The sequence below is a fragment of the Pseudophryne corroboree genome, chromosome 9, assembly GCF_028390025.1.
Source record: "Pseudophryne corroboree isolate aPseCor3 chromosome 9, aPseCor3.hap2, whole genome shotgun sequence".
Lineage (NCBI taxonomy): Eukaryota > Metazoa > Chordata > Amphibia > Anura > Myobatrachidae > Pseudophryne > Pseudophryne corroboree.
In genome coordinates, this window is record NC_086452.1 from 463,629,556 (window position 1) to 463,645,347 (window position 15,792).

Below are 15,792 nucleotides of genomic sequence, written 5' to 3' on the forward strand. Positions count from 1 at the left end.
CCAGGCGGCCGGACGTTGTACTGCTGAGTGTGCGAGGGGACGGAGGCGGCGCTAAGACTACATCTCACAGAATCCCCCCGACTAGGGTGCAGTGCCCGGGGATTCTGGGAAATGGAGTCCGGTCTGTCTCAGGCAGTGACAGCAGCTCTCAGGAGAATTGCTTTCCACCCAGCAGTACCTGAGATTGCCCTGAGCAGCAGCCACATGCCACTGATAGGCACATCTAACATATCTGCTTCTCCCTTCACTATATTTGTATCTATCTCTCTGTACTCTATGGGGGGGGCATTCAGTTGAGGGGAATAGGGAGGGTTAAAAACCCTGCGGCGCAAAGCTCTGGCGGAACCCCCTGAAAATTAACCAATTGGAAGTTTCCAGTTAGCTTAATTAGGCTGTAATTACTCACCTTCCAGAGGAGAGTTCTGTCTTTGAACGTCAGAAATTGGCGAGGAGACGTCGATTTCAGATTTACCTCCTCCGCCCCGTTTGGGGTAGGTATAAGCGCTGATACGAGTGGTTACAGCTGTAGATGGACAAATAGATGGCGGAACTATGTATGCGCGCGAAATACCTGTGTTAGCTGCACTGCGGACCTGCGTGCGAATCAGGCCCTTTTGTTTATTCATTTGCAAAGTAGTTTGTAGCCATCTGCAATCTGATTATGTAGATTTGTGGCCATCTATGAGCTGCAATACATCAGGGAATGGAAATTCTGCATGAAAAAAAACCCCCAATTTACCAATAACTCTTTTGGGCCCTACACACCTGCCGATTTGCCACTGAGGTGCTCGACGGACGACCTGGGGGAAGGTGACGGGGGAGTGAAGTTTCTTCACTCCCTGACGTCACGCGGTCCATAGCCTTGCATGCTAATATGGACGATATTGTCCTTATTGGCTTGCAGGCATAAACGAACCGGCACCAACTATGAACGAGCGCTGGGCCATAATCCTAAGAAAATAATCAAGAATCATGAGAAGGTGCAGTGCTGTGTATCTCATAAAGATATCTTATTGTGGACAATCTCTAAGGTAATAGTGTCATTTCAAGCATAATTATGTGCTTCTTATACAGCCACAGATGTATTAATGCTCATTTGTTATTTGCAGAATAACACCCACGTTTCGCCGCAGCTTTGTCAAGGAAACCGTTCAGGCCAGATATGTGGTGTAGTAATCCCTTACAGGTTCCTGGATAAACATGAGGTGGGGTAACCATTATAGATTTCCCGTACGTCCTAGAGGATCCTGGGGTCCACATTAGTACCATGGGGTATAGACGGGTCCACTAGGAGCCATTGGCACTTTAAGAGTTTAAGAGTGTGGGCTGGCTCCTCCCTCTATGCCCCCCCTATCAGACTCAGTTTAGAAAATGTGGCCGGAGGAGCCGGTCACAGCTAGGGGAGCTCTCCAGAGTTTCTTTAGTAAAAGTTTATTTTAGAGTTTATTATTTTACAGGGAGGCTGCTGGCAACAGCCTCCCTGCAGCGAGGGACTAAGGGGGGGAGCAGTGTCCGCCCTGCGGGGTCTGAGCCACTATCTACGCTGACAGGACACTGAGCTCCTGAGGGGATCGAACGTTCCCCGCCACAGGGGATCGCTCACCCCGGCAGCATGCCGCCGCCACCCCCTTACAGAGCCAGAAGATCAGAAGATGGTGAGATATGGCGGCACAAGGGTAGGAGCGCAGCTCTGAGAGGCAGCGCTCCGGGAAGGCTCAGCGGCACACAGTGTTGGCGCAATGAGGGGCGTCCTGAGCCAGCGTCTTAATACCCTTTACTGGTCACAGACGCTAACCGGAGACTAAATCCCCAGGCTAGCATCAGAATCCTCCGTACTCAGACGCTCACAGGGGACGGAATCCCCCGCCTAGCGACGGAATCCTCAGGCCAGTATAAAGAATTTGTGCGGGAATACGCGCCATCTTCAAGGGGCGGAGCTTCTCAGAGCGGAATCAGCAGCGTTCAGCGCCATTTTTCTGCCTGCAGTTCCTGTACACAGACACTGACAGAGCTGTCCCTCCAAGCAACTCCAGATATCCTGTGCAGTACCAAGGGGTTGTAGAAGGGGGGAGGCGGTGAATTAGTTCTGTGTAACTATTACAGTACACAGTGGGCGCTGGTAAGGGGTGTCCTTTATCTAAACAGCGCTGTGTGTGGGTTGGCTCCAATCTCTGTGTCTCTCTTGCCATTCTCAGGGGGGAAACTCTGTTTAGCCTTCCCTGTGTGTGTGTGGAGTGTTTGGGGTCTCCAGTTAGCTATGTCCAGGGACTCTGTGTCATCTCAGGATGATCTCATTCCATGTAATCAGGATTGCACTGTTGTAGCTCAGCTACCAGCAAGGGAGCCTGAGTGGTTATTCTCTATCAAAACTATGATTTCTCAGATTTCTGCTAGGGTTGCTCAGAATGAATCTGCAACTCAGGTTTTACAGAATTCTATGGCAGTTTGGTCCGGTTCTGTTGCCTCAGGACCCCCCTCTGTAGGTTCCCACAAACGTGCTCTTGCCCAGATCATGCAAGATGACACGGATACCGACTCTGACATGGCAGACGGTGATGGGGATGTGTTCAGGAGGGCCGCATCTCCTGCTAAAGGGGTGCAGTTGATGATAGAGGCTATTAGAGATGCGTTGAATATTGCTGACACAACACCTGAGCAGGTTGAGGAGGCTTACTTCACTGACAATAAGAAAGCCTCACTAACCTTCCCTGTGTCCAAAGAATTAAATGCTATTTTTGAAAAAGCATTGGAAAACCCAGAGAAAAAATTCCAGATCCCTAGGAAGGTTCTGGTTGCTTTCCCCTTCCCTGAGGAGGATAGAAAGAAATGGGAAACCCACCCATAGTGGACACGTCTAGGGAGGCCAATCCCGGGGCATTTTTTCAATCCCGGGATTCGGGATTGAAAAATGCTCAATCCCGGGATTCCCGGGATTGCAGTAGGGATCAGTGTAGGGAGCAGTGTAAGGAGCAGGGAAAGTATATGTGGAGGGCAGCAAGGCAGGGTGGATGTAGGGAGCAAAGGAGGGTGGGTGTAGGGAGCATATAAGGAACTGGAAGGGAGGGTGGGTGTAGGGAGCAGCGGGAGAGTGAGAGTAGGGAGCAGCGGGAGAGTGGGAGTATGGAGCAGCGGGAGAGTGGGAGTATGGAGCAGCGGGAGAGTGGGAGTATGGAGCAGCGGGAGAGTGCGAGTATGGAGCAGTGGGAGTAGGGAGCAGCGGGAGGATGTCAGGAGCAGAGAGTGTGGGTGTAGGTAGTGATAGTACTTACTACTTGCGGGCACCAGCTAAGGACACACGTACTACTACTGACCGCGCTGGCAGCATTTCAAACGTAGCGCCGGCCGCCAGCCAGTCAGAACTGGCAGTCCGGCAGCCAATCAGGGGCCGCGGCTGCTGCCGCTTCCCTGATTGGCTGCCGGTGTCTGCCAGCTCTGATTGGCTGGCGGCCGGCGCTACGTTTGAAATGCCGCCAGCGCGGTCAGTACGTGTGTCCTTAGCTGGTGCCCGCAAGTAGTAAGTACTATCACTACCTTAGCTGACAGCCGGGCAGCGCTGAGCTATAGTGCTCAGCGCTGTCCGGCAAAACTGCGCATGCGCACTGTAATCCCGTGAATCCCGGGATTGGAGGCTCCAATCCCGGGATTCAAATCCCGGCATTTTTGGGCCCAAATCCCGGGATCCCGCCGATCCCGATCCCGGGATTGGCCTCCCTAGACGCGTCTGTATCCAGATTCTCGAAAAAGGTGGTTTTACCTGTTCCAGGACCTACCGCCTTAAAGGAGCCGGCTGATCGCGAAATTGATACTACGCTCAAATCCATATACACGGCTTCAGGGGCGGTACTATGTCCTACTATTGCCTGTGTATGGACTTCCAAAGCTATAGTAAAGTGGTCAGGCACGTTACTTGAGGATTTGGATACATTAGATAAAAGTGATGTTGAATTGTTTCTACGTAGCATTCAGGATTCTGCAGGTTTTATGGTGGAATCCATGAAAGACCTGGGTTCAGGGGCTGCAGGAATTTCTTCCATGTCTGTTTCAGCTCGTCGAGGACTGTGGCTGCGCCAGTGGTCTGCCGACGTGGAATCCAGGAGAGGTGTGGAGACCCTACCCTACACAGGTCAGGCTCTCTTTGGGGAAGCGTTGGATGCGTGGATCTCCACGGCTACAGCGGGTAAGTCACCTTTCCTTCCCTCAGCAGCTTCGGCTACGAAGAAACCTTTTTCTTCACCTGCATCACAGTCCTTTCGGGTTACTAAACCAAGAAAGGCCAAACCGTCCAACACCTTCTTTAGAGGTGGCCGACCAAACTCCAAGAAACCTGCTGCTGCGGGTTCCCAGGAACAGAAACCTGCTTCCGGTACACCAAAGTCCTCAGCATGACGGTGGACCACGCGGCCTGGAGGAAGGGCCGGTGGGAGCGAGACTCAGACATTTCAGTCACGTCTGGATGTCGTCCGGCCTGGATCCCTGGGTACAAGATATTGTGTCCCAGGGGTACCGGCTGGAATTTCAAAATCTCCGTCCTCACCGGTTCTTCAAATCGGGCTTGCCGACAGACAGGGCTACCCTACAGGGGGCCATCCAGAAGTTCGTGGAGGCACAGGTTATTGTACCAGTTCCTCCCCAGATGCAAAACACAGGTTACTATTCGAACCTTTTCGTGGTACCGAAACCGGATGGTTCGGTCAGGCCCATTTTGAACTTAAAATCTCTAAACCCCTTTCTGAGGGAGTTCAAGTTCAAAATGGAGTCTCTAAGGGCAGTGATATCAAGTCTGGAGGAGGGGGAATTCCTGGTATCCCTGGATATCAAGGATGCGTACCTCCACATTCCAATTTGGCTGCCGCATCAAGCTTATCTCCGATTCGCACTGTTGGACTGTCATTTTCAGTTCCAGGCCCTGCCATTCGGCCTCGCCACAGCACCAAGGGTATTCACCAAGGTGATGGCAGAAATGATGGTTCTCCTCCGCAGGCAGGGGGTGAACATAATTCCGTATCTGGACGATCTGCTGATAAAGGCATCGTCCAAGGAGAAGCTGTTACGGTCCATAGCTCTCATGACCCAGCTTCTCAGGTTCTTCTCATGGTTGGATCCTGAATCTCCCAAAATCAAATTTGGAACCAACCAGGAGGTTGTCCTTTCTGGGAATGATCCTCGACACGGCAGTGCATAGGTTGTTTCTTCCAGAGGAAGCAGCGTTGGTGATACAAACAATGGTCCGGGATATCCTGCAGCCAGCCCAGGTGTCGGTTCATCAGTGCATTCGCCTTCTGGGAAAGATGGTGGCCTTTTACGAGTCTCTGCAGTACGGGAGGTTTCATGCTCGGTCCTTCCAACTGGATCTCCTGGACAAGTAGTTGGGATCCCATCTACACATGCACCAGAGAATACATCTGTCGCCAAAGGCCAGGATTTCACTCCTCTGGAGGCTGCAATTACCTCACCTTCTGGAGGGCCGCAGGTTCGGGATTCAGGACTGGAACCTTCTAACCACGGATGCAAGTCTCCGGGGCTGGGGCGCAGTCACTCAAGGGGAAACCTTCCAAGGAAGGTGGTCAAGTCTGGAAGCCGGCCTGACGATTAATATTCTGGAACTAAGAGCCGTCTACAACGGTCTTCTCCGAACAGCCCATCTTCTGAGAAATCGGGCCATTCAAGTGCAGTCGGACAATGTAACGACAGTGGCTTATATAAACCGACATGGCGGAACGAAGAGCAGAGATGCAATGTCAGAGGTAACAAGAATCATCCTCTGGGCAGAAAAGCACGCGTTGGCGCTGTCAGCGATCTTCATTCCGGGAGTTGACAACTGGGAAGCGGACTTCCTCAGCAGACACGATCTCCATCCAGGAGAGTGGGGACTCCATCTGGAGGTGTTCAAGGAGGTAACAGGTCTGTGGGGCGTACCCCAGATCGACATGATGGCCTCTCGTCTCAGCAAGAAGCTTCGGCGGTATTGTTCCAGGTCGAGGGACCCGCAAGCAGTGGCGGTGGACGCCCTAGTGACTCCGTGGGTGTTCCAGTCGGTGTATGTGTTTCCTCCACTCCCACTTATTCCAAGAGTTCTCAAATTCATAAGGAGAACAAGAGTTCAAGCAATCCTCATCGCTCCGGACTGGCCGAGAAGGGCTTGGTACGCGGATCTTCTGGATCTGCTAGAAGAGCCGAGGCCTCTGCCTCTTCGGGAGGACCTGCTGCAGCAGAGGCCGTTTGCCTATCAAGACTTACCGCGGCTACGTTTGACGGCATGGTGGTTGAACGCCAGATACTAGCTCGGAAGGGCATTCCGAACAAGGTTATTCCTACCCTGATACAGGCTAGGAAAGGAGTAACGTCAAAACATTACCATCGTATTTGGAAAAAAATATGTATCTTGGTGTGAGTCCAAGAAGTTTCCTACGGTGGAGTTTCAATTGGGACGTTTTCTCCTCTTCCTGCAAGCAGGTGTGGCTATGGGCCTGAGGTTAGGATCCATAAAGGTCCAAATTTCGGCTCTATCCGTTTTCTTCCAGAAACAGTTGGCTGCCCTCCCTGAGGTTCAGACTTTTTTTGAAGGGAGTTCTGCACATCCAGCCTCCCTTTGTACCGCCTACGGCGCCCTGGGATCTTAACGTGGTGTTGCAGTTCCTCCAGTCGGACTGGTTTGAACCTCTACAGGAGGCTGAGGTCAAGTTTCTCACGTGGAAGGCTGTCACTTTGTTGGCCTTAGCTTCTGCTAGACGTGTGTCGGAGTTGGGGGCTTTGTCATGTAAAAGCCCATACTTGATCTTCCATGAAAACAGAGCTGAGCTTCAGACACGTCAGCAGTTTCTGCCGAAGGTTGTGTCAGCATTTCATATCAACCAACCTATTGTGGTGCCAGTTGCGACTGACTCCTCAATTTCATCAAAGTCCTTAGATGTTGTAAGTGCTCTAAAAATCTACGTGAGGAGGACGGCTCGTCACAGAAAATCGGACTCTCTATTTGTCCTGTATGATCCCAAGAAAATTGGGTGTCCTGCTTCTAAGCAGACGATCTCTCGCTGGATTAGGTTCACTATCCAGCACGCTTATTCTAGGGCAGGATTGCCGTGTGCAAAATCTGTTAAGGCCCACTCTACTCGTAAGGGGGGTTCTTCCTGGGTGGCTGCCCGGGGTGTCTCGGCTTTTCTAACCAGCAGCTTTTCTCAGTGTGTGACGTGAGGTGGAGTAACCAGAAGACAGCTAAGCTGTTAGTACGTTTTTTGGGTGGTAGATGAAACCTACGCAAACTTGAAGGCTAACATACAAACTCCACACAGATAGGGCCTTGTTCGGGAATTGAACTCATGACGTCAGTGCTCTGGGGCGCTAATGCTAACTACTGTGCCACTGTGCTGCCCAAATAGCACATTTACACACACTGCCCCCCTGATCTGTCTGAGTTTGTTTATGTCAGGAGCTGACTGTGCTCTGCTAATGCACGAAATTGCACTGTAACACCAGCAGAGGGCGCTGCGAGTCCAGTGTCCAGGTGTCACTCTCTATAACCTGGAGAGAGCACTGTATCTTGTTTTCCTCCCCCGGATCATGAGTCACTAGTGCTTCACATTCCTGACCCCAGGAACCCCCCCTCCCCCTCCCCGCATCCACCTCCTCCCCAGATAAATTGCCAGCAGCCATTGTCCTTAAGTAGCCAGGTAATATGGGCAGTTTGCCAGCTCTGCTCTGCTCACCACTGTGTCACCTGCAGAAAATTCTTATCTGCTGTCATTGTTCAAAATACAGCCTGTAACATGAGTTAGGAGCTGATTGATTGGTACTTTATCTCTCTCAAAGGTTTGATACATATGCCCCATAGTTTTGTTTGCAGAATAATTAGTGCTTGCTAATTAGACGGGAGCCGCGCTGGTCCTGGAGGATGTGCTACGCAGCAGTCTGCATTGCGTCCTCCGCTGCTCTCCGGCGTCTAAGGCCTATTTATGTAGATGTGGCCTACGATAGCCGCAGATATACAGAGCGCTGGAACTGCAATCACGCTGCGTTTTTGTACGCAGTTGCTGAGGTTACCCAAGCGGGCGTCTCAAAACAAATCCTGCCGGCTGAGACATTATCATATTCCCGCGCAGTATCTGCGCACCCATAAGGCCGCCGTGTAATCACATCCGATCGGAAGAAGTTTTTGTATTACCAGTGAGCGATGTCAGGGCGACATTGGCTGCTGGGGGGTAATAGGGCGTAGCTACAGGGCAGAGAAAGATGACCGCGCCATTCCTGTCCATTAGGAGAGCGCTAGGCCTTGGCGGGCGTAACACGATTTGGCCACAGAAGCGAGGGGAACGCCAGGATCCAATAATACTACACCCCCTAATTAAAGTAACCGGGGTCACCATCGTAACTTCCTACATATTAATGTTTATTTAAACCTATGAACAAATGCCAGGGTAGAACCTTTTATAATTGTGCCTACCTGGCAGCTCATCTCCCATGGATACTATTCTCTGTCGGACGCGACCTCGTTGTAAGATTATCCCCTTAGTTTTTTTAAATTAATAATTAGCAGGATCCTTAATCCCCCTTCTCCAGCGACCTGCAGCAGACGGCTCTGTCACGTCTCAGATAGCACCGCACCCTGCAGAGACTGATAAGGGGGTGACGAAGCCCTGGCCGCACCATCTATATCTCACTGACGTGCAGATGATAAATGCGCAGCAGAACTGCGGATATCAGGCTGGCAAATTGCTGTGTACAGCAGTGGTGCCCAAACTCTGTCCTCAAAGCACCCTAACATTCCAGGTTTTAAGGATATCCTTGGTAGAGCATAGATGGTTGCATCAAATTGACTGGAATACTAATTTGGTCACCTGTGTTCAAGCATGGTATCCTGATAATCTAGTCCCAGTCATTTGCATTCAGACATACCAAAATCCTGGGTTTATGCACGTGTCAGAAAGGGGTATAACTCGCTCCACTCCCATCTGCTATCACTATAGAACCAACCCCCTCATTCATTGTCTCTCCCCTGAAATACTGCGAGGTTTAGCCTTTTTATTATTAATCATGAGAGAGCGTACAGCAGGAATATGTTTGTTTCATTCTTTGTTATTGGTAACCATTTCTAGGTATCCCCTGGTGATCATAACAATGAGTCACTATTGCACATTGGAACGTTTTATGACATTAGTCCCTACACTGAAAGTGCCCCACGCAGGTGTAAATGACATCTCCCAACATTAACCAAAACAAAATTGGGGCTTTGCCCTGTCTGTGTTCTGGCGAAACGCACCCACTTGCTACCACGCGCGTTTCAGCAACGCTCCGCCCAAACCATTGTAAACTCTGCATTGTCTGAATTCCAAAATGTTTATATACCACGTACTTGTCCTGCATTGTCTTGTACTGTAGGTTGGTGTTTCTTGGTATCGCGCCTATGTGTATGTACTTTGTTAGGCGCTGCAGAACCCTTATGGCGCCATACAAATAAAGTATATAATATATTACAGCCTACAATTCCGTCTACACTCTCTCACTAAACTTAAGCCTGCTTGCAAACACGCCATTGCCATTGATTTACACCCATGTAGCGGCAAATGAGTTGCGACTGAGATGCGCGTCACTTGTATATATCCGTGCACCCGGATCCAAGACATGCGCAGTTGCTAAATCGTGAGATGCGTCCACAAGACAGATTTGCACGGAACAGTCAGCTCCATAAAGTCCAACAGAGGAAAGAATCTCGGAGTTATGGTTTCGGAGGATATGAAGGTGATAAGTAAATACAACAGTTACGCAGTGGGAGGAGCCAGGGAAACTAGTAGAAGAAAGAGGGTGGTTCTATAACCACTCTACGGGTCACTGATGAGACGTCACCAAATACTGTTCTATTTCCAGAAATACATAAATAAGAAATGGTAGAAAAAAATCGGAAGAGGGCGACTTAAACGGCGAATATGTATCATTACTAATATTATCAGGGAGGAGACTTTGGGCCCTAACAATTGGCACTAATGTCTGCAAGTGACGGGCCCACTTATTATTGGTGGTAATTCAGACCTGATCGCTCGCTAGTGTTATTTGCAGTGCTGCGATCAGGTCAGAACTGCGCATGCGTATGCACCGCAATGTGCAGGCACATTGCACGGGTACAAAGCTGACTGCCGCTCAGCGATGGGTTTGTGCGAAGAATCCATTCGCACGTGCGATTACAAGGAGATTGACAGGAAGAGGGTGTTTGTGGGTGGCAACTGACCGTTTTCTGGGAGTGGTTGGAAAAACGCAGGCGTGTCCAGCTGTTTGCAGGGCGGGTTACTGACGTCAATTCCGGCCCAAAATAGGCTGAAGTAATCGCAGCGGCTGAGTAAGTCCTGGGCTGTGCAGAGACTGCACAAGATCTGTTTGTACCGCTCGGCTGCACATGCGATCGCACACTTGCAAAGCGAAAATACACTCCCCTATGGGCGGCGACTATCTGTTCGCAGCAGTGCAAAAAACCCTAGTGAGCGATCAGGCTGATAGGGCCACCTGACATTCAGAGAACGCAGAGCGTGGGTGACATTCTATAAATGCTGCGGATTGCTCTCTGCTCAGGTAGTTTGTGTATTCCAGGTACGAGGAACAGACATTGCAGAATGCCCTTAAGCACTGATTGTATGTAAGATGCGTGGTCAGGAGTGAATGCACTGACATCACCTGAAAGCTATTCGGAGGCTTCCGCGGGCCGGAGGTAACCGTCTCAGCAGCAAGTCTTTCCAGTCTGATCCTATATCTGCACCGGGGTGGGGGTGGGGGGTCTCAATATTTTATATTTAAGGGGTATATTTACCAAGCTCTGACTTTTTCAAAACCCACGATGTTTGCAGATTTTGCCTTCCATATTTAAAAGATCAATAATATTAAATGCATAATCATGCAGTTAATATTAATCGGCGATCAGAATACCGACGCCAGGATCCCACCGGCCGAGGATGCCGACAGCTGCGCCAGGGCTATTCCCACTCGTGGGTGTCCACGACACCTATACGGTGGGAATAGAACCAGGGGCGAGCGCACTCTTTCTTGCTTCAGTGCCGCACTGTCCCCTTGTTATGACAATTATTTATTTAGAAAAAAAAATGGGTGTAACTAGGGGTGTGCGAGTGGTGCCGTTACTGATGGCGCAAAGCCCTAGGAGCAGCTCCTGCACGTGGCACTCCTGCAGCCAGTAGCGCTACAGCAGAGCTGCCCGGAGCTTCCTCAGGAAGATCCGGGAATGACAGCTACTTCCACTAACGGACGGGCACGCAACTCTCATCCAGTCCATGACAGTCTGCCACTTTGTATTCTTGCATTTTGTCAACTATTTTTAAGAAGCATCACAAATTAGGTCTAATATGTAATAATAATATTATATAATCTATAATTAATGACTTGTTCAGCAGGCTCTAAGGAACCATAGGAAGATGTTGGGAGGAGGTTACAGAGGAACAGCTGGAGCAATTAGCGGTGTCCTGGGAGGTATCCCGATTGCATACATCACAATCAGGTCAGTGAACTCCGGCTTATGTCATGTGCAACCTAAATTATTGGCAATTAGTGTAGCTAAACTCATTATGGAAATTGCTGTAATTAACCCCTGGAACAGCAGAGGCTCCTTATCCCTGTGTGACTGCAGAGAATCTCACCTTTGCTGGGTGCAGCACTTTACAAAGTCCGTAAGTTTATTAGGGCTTTGTAAATTATTTCACTTGCAATCCTGTGAGGAGACCTGGAAAACATGAACTGTTGGGGGAGTCCTGGAGGACCGAGGTTGAGAACCACTGTGCTAAGTCTTTGAGAGAGATCAAGGGGACAGAGCTAAAGTATCAGCCAATCAGCTCCTAACTGCCATGTTACAGGTTGTGTTTGAAAAATGACAGTTAGGAGCTGATTGCTCGGCACTTTATAACCGTGCACAATTTATCACTGTCCGACGCTTGATAAATCTGGGCTGTTGCTCTAATTGGTCACAGTGTGGGAGCTGCCATGATCTGACCAATCAGAGCGCTACCCGCGCATTCCTGTGGCAGTTTAACGGTCACTTTCGCACAAGCTCAGGGGTGTCCCTGCAGACGGCTGGACAGGAGAGGTGCTCCAGCCAGGAATTTGCTGGGTCCTACACCTTTGTTACAGCGAGAGACACTCACCCAGTGTAACCCGTGATTGCCGCTTGTCAAGAAGACGCGGCCTGCAGCAAATATAAACAGCATTACGCAGAGTATCTCACCGCATGCTCACACCGGGACAATGTGGTTTAGTGGAATTCTGAAGCTATCCGGGTAACCCGTCCTTAGTCCGTGGCAATCAACTTCGATGTAGATTTATTTTTTATTTGTAATTTATTCATTTCTTTATTGCAGATATTACACTGGGCTATAATTAGTTGCTGTCAGTTATAACCATTATTGTGTACGATTGCCTTTGAACCAATTTTCTTAAAACGCTTCTTGCTGTGGTTTGACACAACCCTGAAGCAATGAACAGCGGATGCGCAGCCCCAGTCGTCTCACAGATTATCCGCCGTTTGGCTCTTCGTATCTCGGTGTGGGTTACAGAGCCACGGCTTGGGGACGCTGCATCTTTAAGTGACTTGTACATGAAAGCATAAACAGATTATATAACATAACGGCGCTAGGCCGGGTTAGGAGGCACCACGTGCTCCGTACTGCCAGAAGTGTTCCTCTGATGGCGGCTCTCTCAGCCTTGCAGCAGTTGTGCACATTTACTTTGGGAAAATAAGTGTATTTCCTGCATTCTCAATTCCAGGAGGATGCGCTATAGTATATTTGCTATTAGTTCCACTTACTCACTTGTTACCATTTCCCATCTGGTAGGGATGATTGGGGGTGCTCATATCAGACCCCTTCTCTATGAAACACCATGTATAGAAATGGTATATAACGGCACAAATATTGGGGGGGGAGAGGCGGCGCACATAGGCCTAGATCCTATGTAGTTTTTACATACTTACCTTCCTGCAGAGATACAGGGGGTGATTCAGTGTAAATTCGCCGTGCAAGTGTGCGATCCCATGCGTACGCTAAGCTGCAAAAATCCACTGTGTGCAGTCTCTGCGCAGCCCAGGACTTACTCCTACAGTGCGATCACATCAGGCTGATCGGGGCCGGAGCTGACGTCACACACCCTCCCTGAAAACATCTGGGCACGCCTGCGTTTTTCCTGACACTCCCAGAGAACGGTCACTTACCACCCACAAACGTCCACTTCCAGTCAATCACCTTGCGAACGCCTGTGTGATTGGAATTTTCGCACCATCCCGTCGCTGACCGGCGATGCACTTTGTTGTTGTCAGAAACACGTGCGCATTGCGGTGCATACGTATGCACAGTTATGACCGGATTTCGCACAGCAGAGATCAGGTATGAATCATCCCCACATTTATTACCAAATCCAAAACTTTCCTCAGTCATTTATAATGTCATACGGCAACTCAGCAAGTGGGCCTATTCTCCCAGGAATACGTCCGTTCCCCTCATACCACAAAGTTCTCACCGTGTGCTTTAAAGGGCTCTTCCTGAGAAAGTGTATATACTACATTCATGCGCCACTTACTGCCCCCTGATCCACCTCTGCAGTGCAGGGAGAGCTGTGCAGGATGCAGGCTGTATACCAAATGAGCTTACTGTCCCTCCCCTAAAGAGCAGTGGGTGCAGCAAAGAACTAAAAAAAAAAGAAAGGGGGGGGGGGGTTATGGGTGCTCGGAAACCCCCCCTGCGTGCACCACTGCGCCGTGTGGCTTAAAGGTGCCCCAGTAGGCAATGGGGCGACAGTCCTCTGCCCAAGGGGGCAACTTCCTGAAGCCCAAGGTGCTATGTGTCACCTGAGCCACAGGTTCCCGGAAATATCCTGGGTGATGGTCTGCACCGTACGCACTAGTATGGCACTTTGCACTTTTTTCCATGATGAACCCTTTGATTTTTCCAGGATGGCTGGGGCGTTATTTTTTATGGCTGGGGTTTGTTTATTTACTGCACTTTTTTGCACCCGTTTATGTATGATGTGTGTGTCACGTGTTTCGAGAGCTAAAGAATCCGTTCCCGAGGGGGCGCTTCGGCCAAACCTGGGTCAACCCCAACCCTTGCAGTGGAAGGAAGCTGAAGACCCTTTTGGGGAAGGTCCAAAGACCCCAAAGCCCCCGCACAATTTTACACTACACTGGGCAATTGAAGCCAGAGGTGCATGCTCCAATAAAAAGATAAAAAATAAATTGGAATCACTTAGGTTTTAGGGCTGCCTGCCCCGTCTCCAGCCAATCAGCATACGCCTCTATATCCCCTTCCCCTACAGCATAGCTTCCCAAACATCAACTGTTTGGGATCTTGAGGACCAAGGGGCTCATTTATCATTGAGTGATAAAACTCGTGAATGATAAAACTTGTTGTGAATGATAAAACGCACTACATATGATAAATGGGGATCCAAACCAATCAGCTCCTAACTGTCATCTTTCAAACACATGACAGTAAGGAGCTGAACACATGACAGTTGGGAGCTGATTGGATCACCATTTATCTTATGCAGTTTATCATTCACAACGAGTTTTAACACTCGTTGATAAATAGGCCCCCAAGTTTGAGAACTACTGCCATAGACAGTGCAGTTTAAACTCCTCTCCCCGCTACACCTCTATTCCTGTCTCCCTTCCACACTCCCGCCCAGTAATTTCGCATTGCCAACCACCATTTCCGTCCTTCCCCGCTGATAACCTCTCCCCACCATGATTTCTAAGCAAGATAAAAAACACATTTCGTTTCCCCCAGCACCCTGAATGATAACAGTAACCAGATTAAAATCCCACACAGTATTAGAATTCAGAGATCGTGGTTACATATATTTGCGCAAATGTATGAATAATCCCCAAAGCCGCATCGAGGCCTCTCTGTATATTTGGGGTCCCTAGCGCTATAGCTAGGTGCAGGGTGTGTCACCCCAAAAAATCAACATAAGCCAGGAAGCCCAGGGCAGCATACCAGTGAAAAAACTATAATGTTAATAAATTAGTGTTAGGAAGCCGAGGCTATAAAGGAAGTGATACAAAAATGAGATGTAATTAAAATGGAGAAATAGTGTTAAAAAAATTAGTAAGTGATAAGTGTTAATAGAATGTAAAGGTATGCCACACTAAAGCCATCCAGCTCAGCCAGTCCAGAGGCACCACACCTCACACCTCCATTACCCCAATCTGAGTCTATGATAAACCAGCAAGGAGCCACATGACAATGGCTCCTTACTTAATATATCAAAACAAAGAGCTACCTACCTTGGAGCAACCCCATAATATGGTATGTCAGGGCCTGCACCTCCTCCTAATGCAGGAACCTCTCTGCCTCTCACAACAGACACAATATAGTGGCAGATGCTCAATCAGCTTAGTGATATCATTCAGGTGCATGATTTCACCTGGGCTGCACCCCACCACTGGATGCCTCTCCCTATCAGACACTTCAAAGTTTAATACAAGCTTGTTTTATCCCATTTTGGAATCAAAGCCCATCCAGCTCTCCTCCACACCCACCCATCTTTGACTGCCCCTTCTGCTATAGATTGTAAGCTCTCATGAACAGGGCCCTCTTCCCTTATGTGTTCTTCCTTTCTTTCCCCATCATCATCTCCCACTTGGAATTCTTTTTTCAATCAGGGGCTCTGATCCTGTCCGCTGCGCCCGTCAACTGGGGTACAGGATAGATCAGCCCTGGTTTTCTAGACCTATAAATGCATTAAATTTGCATACATGTGTCGTTACAGACTGCCATGTGTGCGTGTTTTGTCCTGTTATACCTGTACTGTACT

At 49.4% G+C, this 15,792-nt stretch overlaps 1 long non-coding RNA gene across 2 annotated transcripts in view; it reads left to right on the forward strand.

The window, feature by feature from the left end:
* Positions 1-7: 7 nt before the first annotated feature.
* The window catches only part of LOC134958594 (uncharacterized), a 33,096-nt gene continuing 17,311 nt past the window's right edge, over positions 8-15,792 (forward strand). Inside the window, exons 1-2 of one of the 2 annotated variants that reach the window (XR_010187073.1) lie at positions 8-1,031; positions 11,382-11,488. This is a non-coding gene — a long non-coding RNA (uncharacterized LOC134958594). The remainder of the gene's footprint in view (positions 1,032-11,381; positions 11,489-15,792) is intronic. The other variant, XR_010187074.1, reaches the window with a different exon arrangement.